At 43.1% G+C, this 13,893-nt stretch overlaps 1 protein-coding gene across 1 annotated transcript in view; it reads left to right on the top strand.

The window, feature by feature from the left end:
- Positions 1-13,893, top strand: part of PLXNC1 (plexin C1) — a 255,007-nt gene that overhangs the window by 189,308 nt on the left and 51,806 nt on the right. The gene's annotated exons all lie outside the window — the stretch shown is intronic.

Here is a 13,893-nt window from a genome sequence, read left to right as displayed (position 1 = left end):
AAGACACGGTGGTTTCTCCTTGGTCTCGTTAGTGGAGGAGCGGGGGAATTACAGTGGGGTTTTGGTATTGCTCATTAAGGGAGCTGAGAGTCTCCTGTGGCTTCTTCCTGGCATGCGAGGGCCGTGGTGTCATCCGGGAAGAATCTGTTCTCTAATTGGAGCAGGCACCACTTTTCTGTGGACCACATTATGGTTATGTTCTCTGGTGGGAGAATATTCCATAGATCAGCTACTTGGATTTCTTAGGCACTGCCAGATGTATCTCATCTCTTCAGTGACAATGACATCATGCCTCAGTGGCCATCTGAAACGTGGAAAGCTGACCCAAAGTCACCATTTGTCAGTATTCTGATTTCTGTGTGTACCCCACCCATTTTTGGAAGGAGGAGTGGCATCCACTTCCATAACAGCTTGCCTCCCTATGAACCTGGAGAGAGGATGAAAGGCACCCAAGCATCGAGGACTCTCCTTCATAGGGTCGCTATGAGTCGCCTGCTCCTGCGACTCGATGGCACTTAACAACAACAACAACCACCACCACCCCCATTTGCATCTAAGAGGCAGTACCATGTGTGTGAAAAAGCCAAGGAACTCATTGTCCATCGAGTCCATTGTGATTCAGAGAGACCTTGTAGGATAGAGTAGCACTGCCCACGGGGTTTCCAAGCGTGTGATCTTGGTACAGACTGCATCATCTCTCTGCTGAAGATTAGCTGGTGAGTTGTCACTTCTGACCTTTTCCATTAGCAGTCAAGAGCTTGACCACTGTGCCCTGGGGCTCCTAGTACAGTGCACAGAGGTTCTTAAACCTGAGAGAGAGTCAGAATCACCTGTGGAAGGTTGCTAAATGTCTTTTGCTAATTAGCAACTCCAGACTTCCTCAGTGAGCAAGCCTGCACCGGGGCCTGAGAATTTGTATTTCTGGCAGCGTCCCTGATGTTGCTGATGCCGTTGGTCTGGGGACACTGGGGACATACCATGAGTATACTCTATTACTGTAGAATCTAAGTATACTATACTTTACTCATTACCATCGAGTCAGAATTGACTTACAGCTGATGCTCCATTGGTTTCCAAGGCTATAAATCATATGGGAGGAAATGGCCTTGGAATCTCTGGTGGGAGAATATTCCATAGGTGAGCTGCTTGGTTTTCTTAGGCACTGCCAGATGTGTCTCATCCTTTCAGTGACAGTGACACTATGCTCAGTGGCCATCTGAGACGTGGAAAGCTGACCCAAAGTCACCATTAGTCAGTATTCTGATTTCTGTCTGTTCCCCCACCCCCATTTACATCATCTTCCTGCAGAGCAGCTGGTGAATTTGAACCCCCAAGAGAGGTGCAGCTTTTGGGTTAGCAGAGCAGCTCCCTAAAGGCTGTGCCCCCTGGGCTCCCAGTGAGATAGTACAGGGATTTGGATACAGTGATTCAGAACTTGAACTCTCGAGCAGGTTTGAATCCGACCTCTGCCACTTGCTAGCTGTGTGACCACGTGCAGGTCTCTAGACCTTTCTATGACTTGGTGTTCTCATCTGTAAACAGAGAGGAAAATGATGATGCTACCTGCCTAATCCATGTGGTGAGGATTCAAAGAGCTGCTATTCTATAAAGCACACAAAACTTCACCTGGCAAGAACCTACATCTCTGTGGCCACTTGCTCAAAATGCAGATCCAGACATTCCAAGACCTGGACCTCCTTTGGAGCTGGTTAAATTGGAATCTTTGGAGCTGGAATCTAGACCTGGTTATTTTATATATTATTAGCGGTGGTGGTGTTATGTGCCTTTGGGTTGACTGCAACCCTGTGCACAATAGCTCTGAACCCTGCCCTATCAGGAGCCAAACTCACTGTCTCACACACCTACCTCCATTACCTCAGTTACTGTGTCGATCTATCTCATTAAGGGTCTTTCACTCCTGCACTGTCTCTCCACCCTTCCAATCATGATGTCCTTGTCCAAGGACTGGGTCTTGTGGCCATGTGCCCAAAGTATGTGAGACAGAGCATCCGAATCCTTACCTCCAAGGAGAACTTGGTTTCACCTTCTCCAGTACAGACCTGTTTGTTCTCTTAGCTGTTGCAGACCAAGGGTCCCAAAGAATGGAAAAATTTTATAATTATTAATAATGAGACAAACAGCCAGGAATGAGATAGAGCAGAGAGCATAAAACAGGGGGTCAGCAGTTCTCCACTGAAGACCCCAAGCCAAGCTACTCTGCATCTTTATTGAAAATTATCAGGAAGTAAATCACAAAGAGAATTCAATGCAAATGAAGCCAAGCTCTTTCTATTGAAAACCTTCTGCTTGACTCAGGAGGGAGGGGTTCACAAATGCGAGAATTTGGTATATCCTTAAGGATTACCTTGATACCTCAGGGTGAACTCTAGCTCAGGAAGTAACACTCCCTCTGTAGGGGCCTCTTGCTGTCTCCTGTCTGCAGGGAACAAACAGCTCCTTTTCTGGGATCTGCCACAAGAGAAATCCTAACTTATATATCTGTAATTCCTTCAATTCCTGAACAAGGGTTTTCATATAATATTTGGTATAAAGTTTGGCTTCCCATACTTAGCAGTCTGTTTTATGTTCAGTACTCTTCTCCAGAACTGCAACTCAAAGGCACTGATTCTTCTTCCGTCGTCCTTAGTCATGATCCAGCTCTCTAATTATAAGTAATTTGAAAATAAATCCAGTGTAAAATAAAAGAAGGAAGAAAAAGAAAAAAAAAAAAAGAAAATAAATCCAGTGTAGAGAATGTCATGGGATGGATTTCTTGAAGAAATTTGGACTAGGATGTTTTGATTTGGACAAAATTTGGACTAGGATATTTTGATATTCCATTCACAAATCTTGAATTTGTCTTTTTTTTTTTTTTAAGGGATTGTATGGTCAAACTTCTTTTTAAAAAATGTTTTTTATTATTAATTTCAATGAAAATTTACAGAGACTTTGGATTTCCATTCATTCATTGTTGCACTTTCCTCCCCTTCCAAACCTCCCCCCACCCAGTACACTCCCCTCTTGGAAAAGTAAAAGAAAAATTCTTTCATTGTTTTACAATCCCTCCCCCCAGGTCCACTCCACTATGCAGCCTTTGCTCTGGACTCCCGTCATGACAAAAATTCCTAATCACATATCCACATATCCCTTTTAAAAAGTTTTCTTCCTCATCTGTTTCAATGTGGTATACATTATTGAACTCATCTTTTTCAGTCTTCCCCCCAACCCTGAGGTCAATCCTGTTTTACAACAGTGGCACCGTGCAGTATTTGTCCTTTTGTGACTGAGATACTTCACTCAGCATAATGTCCTCCAGGGTCAGCCATTTTGAATAATATTGCATGAGTTCTTTGTTTTTCAATACAGTGTAGTATTCCATTGTGTGAATATACCACAGCTTCTGTATCCATTTGTTTGTTGATGGGCACTTAGGTTGTTTCCAATTCCTTGCTATTGTGAACAAAGCCATGATAAACATGGGTGTGCATATATCTGCTTGGGTGGCAGTTATGGTCTCTTTGGGGTGTATTCCCAGTAGTGGAATTGCTTGGTCAAATGGTATCTCTATTTGCAACTTTTTGAGAAAGCGCCACACTGCCTTCCAGAATGGTTGCACCATTTTACACTTCCACCAACAGTAAATAAGGGTTCCAGTTTCTCCACAACCTCACCAGCATTTGTTGCTTGAAGATTTGTCTTTCAAAACATAAGATGGGAGGGATTGATTAGATCTTGTCATTCATTACATTAATCAGTGGTAATCCTTCTAAGTGGTATAGCAATGGTCTGTGCATTGCTGTATAGAGGTAACTCCTGGTTGCTGTGATGCTAAACACTGTGACACTGATGTGTGAAATGTGATAATGGTTACCCATGGTGGACAATGTTTGGTGGAGCTCCCAGATTAAAACAAGCTTGGAAGTAGGAGTGACATCCGCTTCTGAAATAGCTTGCCTCCGGAAACTCTATGAACCTGGAGAAAGGACGAAAGTATACAAGTGGTCAGGTCTTTTGTTCATAGGGTTGCTATGAGTCATCTACAGCTCAATGGCATTTGATAACAATCAGTGTTATAAAACAATGTATCTATGAATGATGATATGAAAACCAACAATAAAATTCATAAAAAAGGCCATGCTTCTAACTGAAAAGATGTCTGTACATGTACTGTGCAAGTTTTTCAGAGCAATAAGGAGAAACAGGGAGCTCTGGAGGCCTGGTGGGAAGGAGTCGCGTTGCCAACCCCAAGGCCGGCAGTTTGAATTCATCAGCTGCTATGAAGGCTCACAATGGGCAATAGCTCCTCCTTCGCCATTTTCAGCCTCCGAAAACCCACTTGGGAGTCTGCTATGAGTCAATTCTGACTTGATAGCATATAACAACAAGGAGAAGGATTTGCGAGATACACAAGTAGGGGAAATCCAGTCATATTTTCATGAAAATGTTGACCTCAGAGAGAGGCGTAGGGAAAGAAGGTAGTGGATTGAGTTTGGGGAAGAGGCAAACACCCCATCAAGGAAACAACTCTTGAGGTTCGAGTTCTTTTAGCTTTGTATCAGAATACTGCCCCCTCCCCTTTCATTTAAAAATATTATGTATTTCACAGTCAATTAAGACCATGTGTTTCTGATTTCTTAACACTCAGCTCATTGTCAAAATGCTACTTGCTGTTGAAAGAATGCATGCCGACTCTTGAGGGTTTGTTTTGTTTTGCTTCCTTGATAGCCCTGGGGAATAGGCTCACAGAAAATGATGATTTCAAGAAAATCCACAGAAATCTTCCTTTTCAAATATGGATTTGTTGGTAGATAGAGTTGAGGCTGGAAAAGGGGTGGATCCCTTGCTTCTAGGGGCCTTGTCGTTAAAATTCTTCCAAGTTTCCAACGGCCATGTCCCTATCTATAGCTTTTCAGGGTAGGTGATTATGCTAGAAGCCCTAGACAAGTCACGTGAGCCAGGCTGTGCTTGCATCGCAAAACATTGGTGGAAAGTCAATCAGTATGAAGAATTGAAGGGTTTTCATTTCCTTTCTGGCAATTTCTTCATCATATTTCTCATTTTTCTCCTTCCTTCCCTTTCCACCATCCTTTCTCATACTTCTTCTCTCCCTCCCAGGCAAGTACATGCAGTGGCTTTTATGTCTGGATTTTCTAAATTTGCCCGAGGTAGTTTATGTAATTGAAAAACGAAGGTGTGGCAAACAAATCTGTGTGTATGTGTGAGAGAGAGAGGGAGAGAGGAGGAGGGACAGGGAGGGAGAGAGGGGGAGGGATGGGAGGGAGAGAGGGGGAGGGATGGGAGGGAGAGAGAAAGAAGGAAATGAGGAAATTCTTTCAAGGAAAGGAAAAACCAACAGCAGGAGTCCTTTGAGCTTGAAATGACAGCACTGGGTGCTATGACAAGGGCAAATTTCGAGTTTTTTAAAGGCCTCCAACTCCTGTTTGGCTGAACACTCAGAAACACAACACTTTATTTGACAACCTAAAAGTTAGGTTTCTCACCTCTAAGATTAGGAAGTGTTTTCTCTGAGGTGTGGGGTGTTTTCTAGAACGTAAAGACATCCTGCCAATTTCTTATACATGAAATCATTATATAAACAAATGGATCTTAGGAAGTAATTCTTTGTTCTTTGTATTATGGGAGGAAAATTCCTCTTTCTTTTCCCAAGTTTATGTAAAGCCCTGTGGAGTTGCACTTGCCCTAGGAGAGTAAAAAACCCATCTTTCTTTCTCAGGGTATCCATTTTGACAGCAATATGGTAAAATGCCCTAACATTAGCATCCTCCCTATGTTAGTGTTGTTATTGTGTTCCATGGAGGCTGAACCAACTCATAGCTGGCCCTCCAGCTGATTTTCAGAGACAGAAAATCACATGGGAGGAAATAAGTCATCTTTCTCCAGTGGGGCAACTGGTAGATTCGAACTGTGTGCCTTAGGGTTGGCAGTGCAGCTCCCTACTACTAGACCACCTGAGCTCATTAGGAGGGTTTCTGTATACTTTTTTGTTGTTGTTGTTATGTGCCGTAGCAGCCCTATGTACAACAGCTCTGAAGCCTGCCCTGTCCTGAGCCAGTCTCATTGACTCTGACACACCTAACTCCATTGTCCTGTTGTTGTCGTTAAGTGCCATCGAGTCGCTTGCGACTCATAGCGACCCTATGTACAACAGCCCTAAACTCTGCTCTGTCCTGTGCCAATCGCACTGTCTCCGACACTCCCATCCTGATTATCCCGGTCACTGAATTAATCCACCTCATAGAGGGCCTTCCCCTCCTGCGCTGTCCCTCCACCCTCCCAAGCATGATGTTCTTCTCCAAGGACCTGTCTCTCCTCACAACATGTCCAAAGTATGTTAGATGGAGCCTCAGAATCCTTGCCTCCAAGGAGCCACCCGGTTTAACCCTTTCCAGGATGAATCTGTTTGTTTTCCTAGCAGTCCATGGTATTCTCAATACTCTTCTCCAGCACCACAGCTCAAAGGCATCAATTCTCCTTCTATCCTCCTTGGTCATTGTCCAACTCTCTGATGCATAACAAGTGATTGTGAAGACCATGGCCTGTATCAAACACACCTTAGTCTCCAGAGAGACACCATTGCTCTTCAGTACTTTGGAGAGGTCCATTGCCCTAGTTACTCTATAAATCCATCTCGTCCAGGATCTTCCTCTCCTGTGCTGTCCCTCCACCCTTACAAGCATGATGTTCTTCTCCAAGCACCAGTCACTCCTGGCCACATGCCTAAAGTATGTGACATGGAGTCTCAAAATCCTAGCCTCCAAGGAGAAATTTGATTTCACCCTCTCCAGGACAAACTTACTTGTTTTCTGGGTGGTCCATGGTATGCTCTGCTTTTACCATGTGTTGTTAGGTGCTCCTCGGTGTAAACAACTCTATAACAACGTTTCTGAACCTCGCCCTGTTCTAACCCTCCTCAGGATCTGTGTGATCTATTGAAGGCCATTGTTACAGTTACTATGGAGTCTTCCCATAATATCTAGGAATTCTTAGAATATCCAGATTTTAAAAGAAGAAAAGGAATGAAACTTACTTGCTCAGTTGACTTTCTTTCTTTGAAAGATTTCAAACATATTCCATTTTGTTCCTGGAACATTGCCCTCCCTCAGCTTGTACTGTGTCAGGAGCAAAAGATCACAGATTCCCTCCAACTTTAGAGGAGCCACTGAAGGCTGATGGATTTCCATTCAAGAAAGCGTACTACACAGGAGAAAGGACATTTGCTTTATTTTTATTTTATTTTATTTTATTTTTTTAGTTTTACTTTTTAAATTTTATTTTATTAATTTTCATGAACATTTACAGAAATTTTTGGATTTCCATTCATTCATTGTTGCATTTTTCTCCCTGCCCACCCCTCCCCCCAGTTCGCTTGTCTCTTTGAAAAGTGAAAGAAAAATTCCTTAATTGGTATACAATTTCCCTCCCCTTCCAAGTACACTCCACTATGCAACTTTCATTCTGGATTCTTGTCATAACCATTTGCTTTATTTTTAGGAGAAGATGATAAAACCAATAACTTGTAGCGAGGTGTGCAGAATTAGCAAGAGAAGTTTGACTTGTAATAAAAATTAAGTGGGAAATGGTTTTTTGAACTCTTAAACCCAGGAAATGAGCCTGCCAATCTGATGTTTCTGGAAGATAGTATCTTGGCACCCTTGGGAACAAACATTATTGCCCTCATTCTCATCTATACACGTCTTTAAGATGATTAGAAACTCTGGGAACAGCCCAGATCCATGCCTCAAGAAGTGTTCACACTGCCACTGAGATTTATTAAAGGTCTGTAGCAGCCCACGCATCTGCCTTTTCTTCCTGTAGTTACCATTTGGGGCCAATTGTGTTGAATAAAATAGTTCCTATAAAACAGACTCCAAGCTTCTCTAGCAAGAGCTTCTTGTCTGTGTGTTCCCTTCCACACAGTCCTCCCCTTACTCTCTGCAGCTCCTAGGGTTCCATTTAATTTGTCCTTGCACAAGGTCCATTATCCCCATAATTAAACAACCCACTGTCCCGATGAAGTCATTCTCTGTTACTTTAGTTACATCCCATTGTTCATTAAATCCTGATGTTTGCATGTTAGTGGTCTTGGATTTTTTGTCCTCCTCACACTGGATGGAGGAACAGTGAAGGTAATTAACAATTCTTGAGGTTTTCTCTTTTTCTTTCTGCCATGGTGCAGATCATTTCCATTATGACTCACCTTCCCACCGAAACCATCACTAACGTCACAGTAACAGTGCCGAGCTACCCCATCAAAGTCGTGAAACCATTTTTATAATCACGTTAGGTAAGCCATTCCCGAGCTGACAGCAAGGAGTGGAAAATGAAAAATTAACACTCGACGGGCGCTTCAGATGATTTTCCTCTTCATGCCTGCCTTCTTACGCCTATAATCTGGCCATTAGAAAATAATTTCATTTTGTAAATACAAAAGTATTTAATTTGTCTCTTCACAGCTCAACTGTGACTCTATTATTTTGTTGTTAAGGATCCTAGTTTATACTCCAAGACTGGCAACTTTTATTGTAAATTATGAGGGAGATAAAAAGTTTTCTAAATTTATCTTTTTTTTTTTTCATCTTTCCTGGCATTGTCAAAGTAAGCATTCTGATTGAAATGACTCTTAGCTTAGTGCAAGGGTTAACAGTCATGGTCCATGGATCAAATCTGGACTGCTACTTTTCTTTTCAATAAAGTTTTATTGGTATTCAACAATGCTTATTCAATTACCTATTGTCTATGGCTATTTTCTTGCAACAAGACAGTGTTAATTTGCAACTCAGCTGTTTAGTTGTTAACAAAGCCAAAAATATATGCTACCTAGTCCTTTATATAAAATTTAAAAATTCTAACTTGTCATCTTGAGTTGAGTCCAACTCATAGAAATGCCATAGGACAAAGAACTGTTTCCTTAAAGTGCCCAAGGCTGTCATTTTCATAGATTCAGTCTGCCACATCGTTGCTCTGTGGAGCAGCTGGTGGATTTGAATCACCCACCTTTGATTTAGCAGCTGAGACCTTAACTACTGTGTCATCGGGGTTGCTTGTAAACAAACCTGTAGGTGAATTTAGACTCGTGGTGACTCTATAGGACAGACCAGAACTGCATGCACCATCAAGGCTTCCAGTGCCACCATCTTTATGAAAACAGACGGCCTCACCTTTCTCCTGAGGAACAAGCGTGTTTGAACTGTCAGCCATCCACTTAGCAGCTAAATGCTTGATCCACTGCTGATCTTTTAAATCTAGAGTTTAGGTTAATTCGAGTTAACCTCAGATCTCAAAAGGAGAGTTAGAATCTTCTTCTCCAACAACCTCAATGTCTTGGCCTCTTTCCTCCACTCCTTAGGGTAGAACAGTGGGAATGCATGGTCACTTTTCACACCTCTGAAACACGTGGGGCTCTTCGCTGAAAGCAAAAACAAGGGCACTTGTATCCATGCATGAGCACATTCACACAAACACCCGCAAACAGACAGCCACATGCATACAGACTCTCACACACAGTCACACACTCATGCACGCACATGCACACGCACACACATACTCTCCCTCTCGCTTGCTCTCTCTCTCTCTCTCTCTCTCACACACACACACACATACTGACACAGCATGATAGTCATATTAAGCCTCAAATACCAAAATCGATCTTTTGGGGTTACATCAAACAGCCTTTCTTATACGATTCTACAGTTGACAAGTGCTCACAAATGCTAATAAGAATAGAACAATTTGTGAGAGAAACCTAAACAAGATCATGCTCTCCATTAACTTAATCCCCCCCCCTTCAAAGTGGAAAAAGCTCTTTCCCCCATCTGCCTCCTTCCTCACCTCAGAATTGTGGGGACTAGGATGTCTTGGTCCCAGAAGTGCTGAGATCTGGGTCTTGGTGGAAAAATGGGCGGGGGAGGGGGCAGCACAGTACTGGAAGGGAGCATGAAAGATGTCCTAAGGCTGCTGACCCTAGTTTGAGACAAATCTCAGAGGTGCTTCCAGGGACCTTCCTTGTTCCCCTGGGCTCCTGCTGCTTCTGTCAAAGTGAATCTCTAAAGTGGCTTTTCTTCTCTTTTTTCCTTTCTTGTTCTATCTCCTTTTCGTTTCTTGTGAGAACCAGACTTCCCTCTTTACTTGGTCTCTGGAATGAAATTAGAAATATATTTTATTGGTTTTATTTCATGAAAGCAATTATTGGCGTAAGACCTTTTCTGATTAAGTTGCTGGTTTGGAGTAAATAAGTTATTTTCCGATGACTTTCCTAGCGTTGTAAGGTGTTGCAGGAAGGACACCCCAGCCTCCTTGCCCTTGTTAGCTGGGGATGTGGTTGAGAAGCTAATGAGGCGATGGGCTGTCCTCCTGCTGAGTGAGAAATGCTGCTTCTCCGTCCTTTGATCCATCCTCCAGCCTCTTTATAATGCAGCCTTGTTTTCTCTTTCCTAACAATACCTGAAACTGCCTGGTTGATTTAGGGACAACAGCAAAACAAATAGTGAAACAGGAATGGAGCTTTTTGTCCACTTGCTATTTTGCTAAGGGCAGAAGAAATGAAATGGAGAGCCCAGTTGTCTTGGACTCTAATCTGAGTTCTGCTATTTTACTAAGTCACTGTGTGACCCTGAGTAAAATCACTATACCACCCTGAACCACAGTGGCTTCATGTATAGATAACAAACTAAACTTGTAAGTTAGGGGGTTAGAAAATAGTGTATGTGAGATGCCTACCCATCATTCCTGGCACAGAGTGGTGGCTCATGCTCTGGACGCCTAGTGGATAAGGAACTGTGCTGCAAACCCATAGGTAGGAGGTTTGAATCCACCAGCTGCTCCACAAGAGACAGATAGATGGGACATCTCCTTCCATGTGATTTGTAGCCTCTGAAAACCCGTTACAGGGTCACCTATGAATAAGTTCTGACTAGATGGCCATGGGGTTTTGGTGTTTTTTATTAATTTATAGAGGTCTACCCATCATGCCTGGCACAGAGTCGGAGCTCATTTTTTTAATTTGCAATAGCATTTTCTTCCTGAAGTACTTCTCCTGTCAGCCATATAAGCTCTATTCAGTAGAAAGCATCTCTTCCTATCAATTTGGGTCATTTATTCATTGATCATGGTGATGCGCGGGAATTAATTAGCTGGTTCCCTGAAGTTGGAACCAACTCATGGTTGGCCCTTCAGCAGGTTTTCTGAGGCTGTCAACTCCACATGAGGAAATTGCTCACTGTTCCGAGGAGTCACTGGTGGATTTGAACCACCTGCCTTTGGGTTGGCAGCCTTGGGATCGCAGCACAACTCCCTACAAACCATGTTGGCAGTTGGCATTGAGTTGGCCCTGACTTGTGCTAAGCTCCTGTACAACAGCGCAAATCATTGCCCATTGCTGTACCACCCTCACAATCTCTGATATTTGAGAATCCATATTTGCAATCCCTGTTTTTTTTGAGTGCCTTCCAGCTGAAGAAATCCTTCCAGCACCATATCTGACAATACTCCACAATAACACATTGAATTTCCACTGGCTACGTTTTGGAGGTAAACACCTAGTCTACTTCATCTGAAAGCTCCAGTGTCCATCACGAGACACCTTGCCAGTCTTTGATACATGTTGGTATAGCTTTCAGCATCACAGTCACACACTAGCCACCACATCAGAACAAGCTGACAGGTGGTGGAGTCATCAAATGCCTACATGCTCATGATGCATGTAATCCCTGTACCTGTGAGTTTACAACCTATGACAGATGGCGGCTCACTGAATGGATGTGAAAGTGAGACACTCATGATAAACCTGAGTAACTATCTAAAGGGATCTAGTTTGTGACATGCTACAAAGGGATCGGGTCATTCCAGAAGGTTCTTTCTCTGTGCTTTCAGGGCCCTGCCATTTCCAAACAGCCTTGCCCTCTCATAGTCCTCTTTGGTAACAAACGTAGTTCCTATATCCGCTGTGAAACGAGTAAGCTGCAAGAAATAGAGAAGTGAGGTAGATGGGGTGGGGGAGCGGTGGGAAAGGGGGGAATGAGCATGTTCATAGACCCAAATAAATCCAGATTCTTGGCTTAGGAAGGACAGGTGTTTATTTCTTCTCTACCTGAGTTTCTGAGGTAGATACTCCAGACCTGAAGGGGCACTTGTTCATGGGACCTGGGCTCCCTCCCTCTTATTTTCCTTAGATCACCTCCAATCAGTAAAAAATAAGCAGGGTTGATGTGAAAGGGCCAGATGTGTCACCAGCTGTCTTTCAATAAGTTTCCTAGAGGCAGCCGAGCACATATTTTAACACACACACACACACACACACACCCAAAAAAACCACGACCCCAAAATAAACCCAACAACCCTATTCCAGTTGAGTTGTTGAGCCTCATGGTGAGCCCTGTGTTACATAGGAGACCCGGACTCTGTGGGGTTTTCCTGATCATAATCAGAAGCAGACCTTCCGACTTTTCTTTCATGGCACTCCTGGTTGGGTTTGAACTGCCAGTCTTTTGGTTATTTGCAAAGAACAAACCATCCGTGCTGCCCTGTGACCTCTTGCCACATAACACAACTGCCTAAATTCACTATCTAGAGCTTAGTCAGACCCAGCAGCAACAGAGGAGGCTGGAAAACAGCTTTGTTATTCTGAGTGGAGGAGGCAAGATGGCACAGTAATAAAAATATTGAGTGGTTCAGGCTCACAGGCCTGCAGGGAAAATGATGGGTATTCTGCTTCCCTAAAGCATTATGGTCTTAGAAATTGTATGGGTGCTTTTATTCTGTCCTCAAAGGCCATTTGAGTCATACGGCAAGGGTCAGTTTCTTTTATTTCATTTTTAAATTCCCATTGAACGTGGGCTCTGTATAAATATCTGTGGGCACAACTTGAACGGGTCCTCCAGCTTCAGTGGGGACAATGGGACTCAGTGACAAGCCAGGGTGAGAGGATGGAACTTCTGCTGTTTTGCCTTTACCCTGCCTGCCTGCCTCCTCAGGTAGCATTTTCTGAGAACTTCACTGGGACTGCCCATCAGCTTTGCAGTTAAATCTCAGTGGTTCTGCAGTCTGGGACATGTTTCTGAAGCTATCTGTGTCTCAGTTTGTCCATCTGTTACACGATGCAGACGATAATGCCCACTTCATAATGTTAGTCATGAGGACTCTGTGATGAGAAAAGTGCTTAAAACAATTCCTGGCATGTGGCTAGTGTTCTGTCCGTGTTGGCTATTAAATTAGTTAGGAAAGCACTTATTAGGAACCTGAAGTATCTTTCTCTTCTTCATCTTTGTTTACAAGTCGTCTGGGTTTTCTCTCTCAGATGGCAGGTGCTGGTTTTAGAAAGGCAAGCATGCTTCCTTCTTCATGACCTTCACTCCTCTTCTTGCTAAAGGAAGTTTGATTCTTTATCCAGCCCTCCTGACCCATATGGAGCCTAGACAAATATTGAAACTTGATGCTCACCAAGGGAATTGGAAACTGGAAGCCCATTATCTTCATGAGTACAAAGCCCTTGCTCTTGTGCTGCCCATGCAGTTCTTTGTCCGACTCAACTCATATACCTCTTCCTCCAGGCAGCCCTTCTTGATTTCTTCTCTTTGAAGTCTTTCTTCCAGATAAAAGCCATCTCTCCTTTTGAACCTTAAAATACACATCTATACCTAACATTGGATTTCATTCTTTTTCTTCCAAGATAGATTTGTTTGCCAGATTTGGGTTTTGTTTTGTTTTGTTTCCTTTTGGAAGTCCTTCATAGACTCAATACTTTTCACCAACACCACAATTCAAAGGTAGTGATTCTTCTTCAATCTGCTTTATTGATTATCCAACTTTTATATTCCTCTGATGTAATTGACAATTGTTGTTGTTGTTATGTGCCATCGAGTCGTTTCCGACTCATAG

The sequence above is a fragment of the Elephantulus edwardii genome, unplaced genomic scaffold, assembly GCF_000299155.1.
Source record: "Elephantulus edwardii isolate Elephantulus edwardi_28Jun2011 unplaced genomic scaffold, EleEdw1.0 scaffold00231, whole genome shotgun sequence".
Classification (NCBI taxonomy): domain Eukaryota; kingdom Metazoa; phylum Chordata; class Mammalia; order Macroscelidea; family Macroscelididae; genus Elephantulus; species Elephantulus edwardii.
The sequence above is the reverse complement of the archived record's forward strand: the minus strand, read 5'-3'. Positions and strand labels throughout refer to the sequence as shown.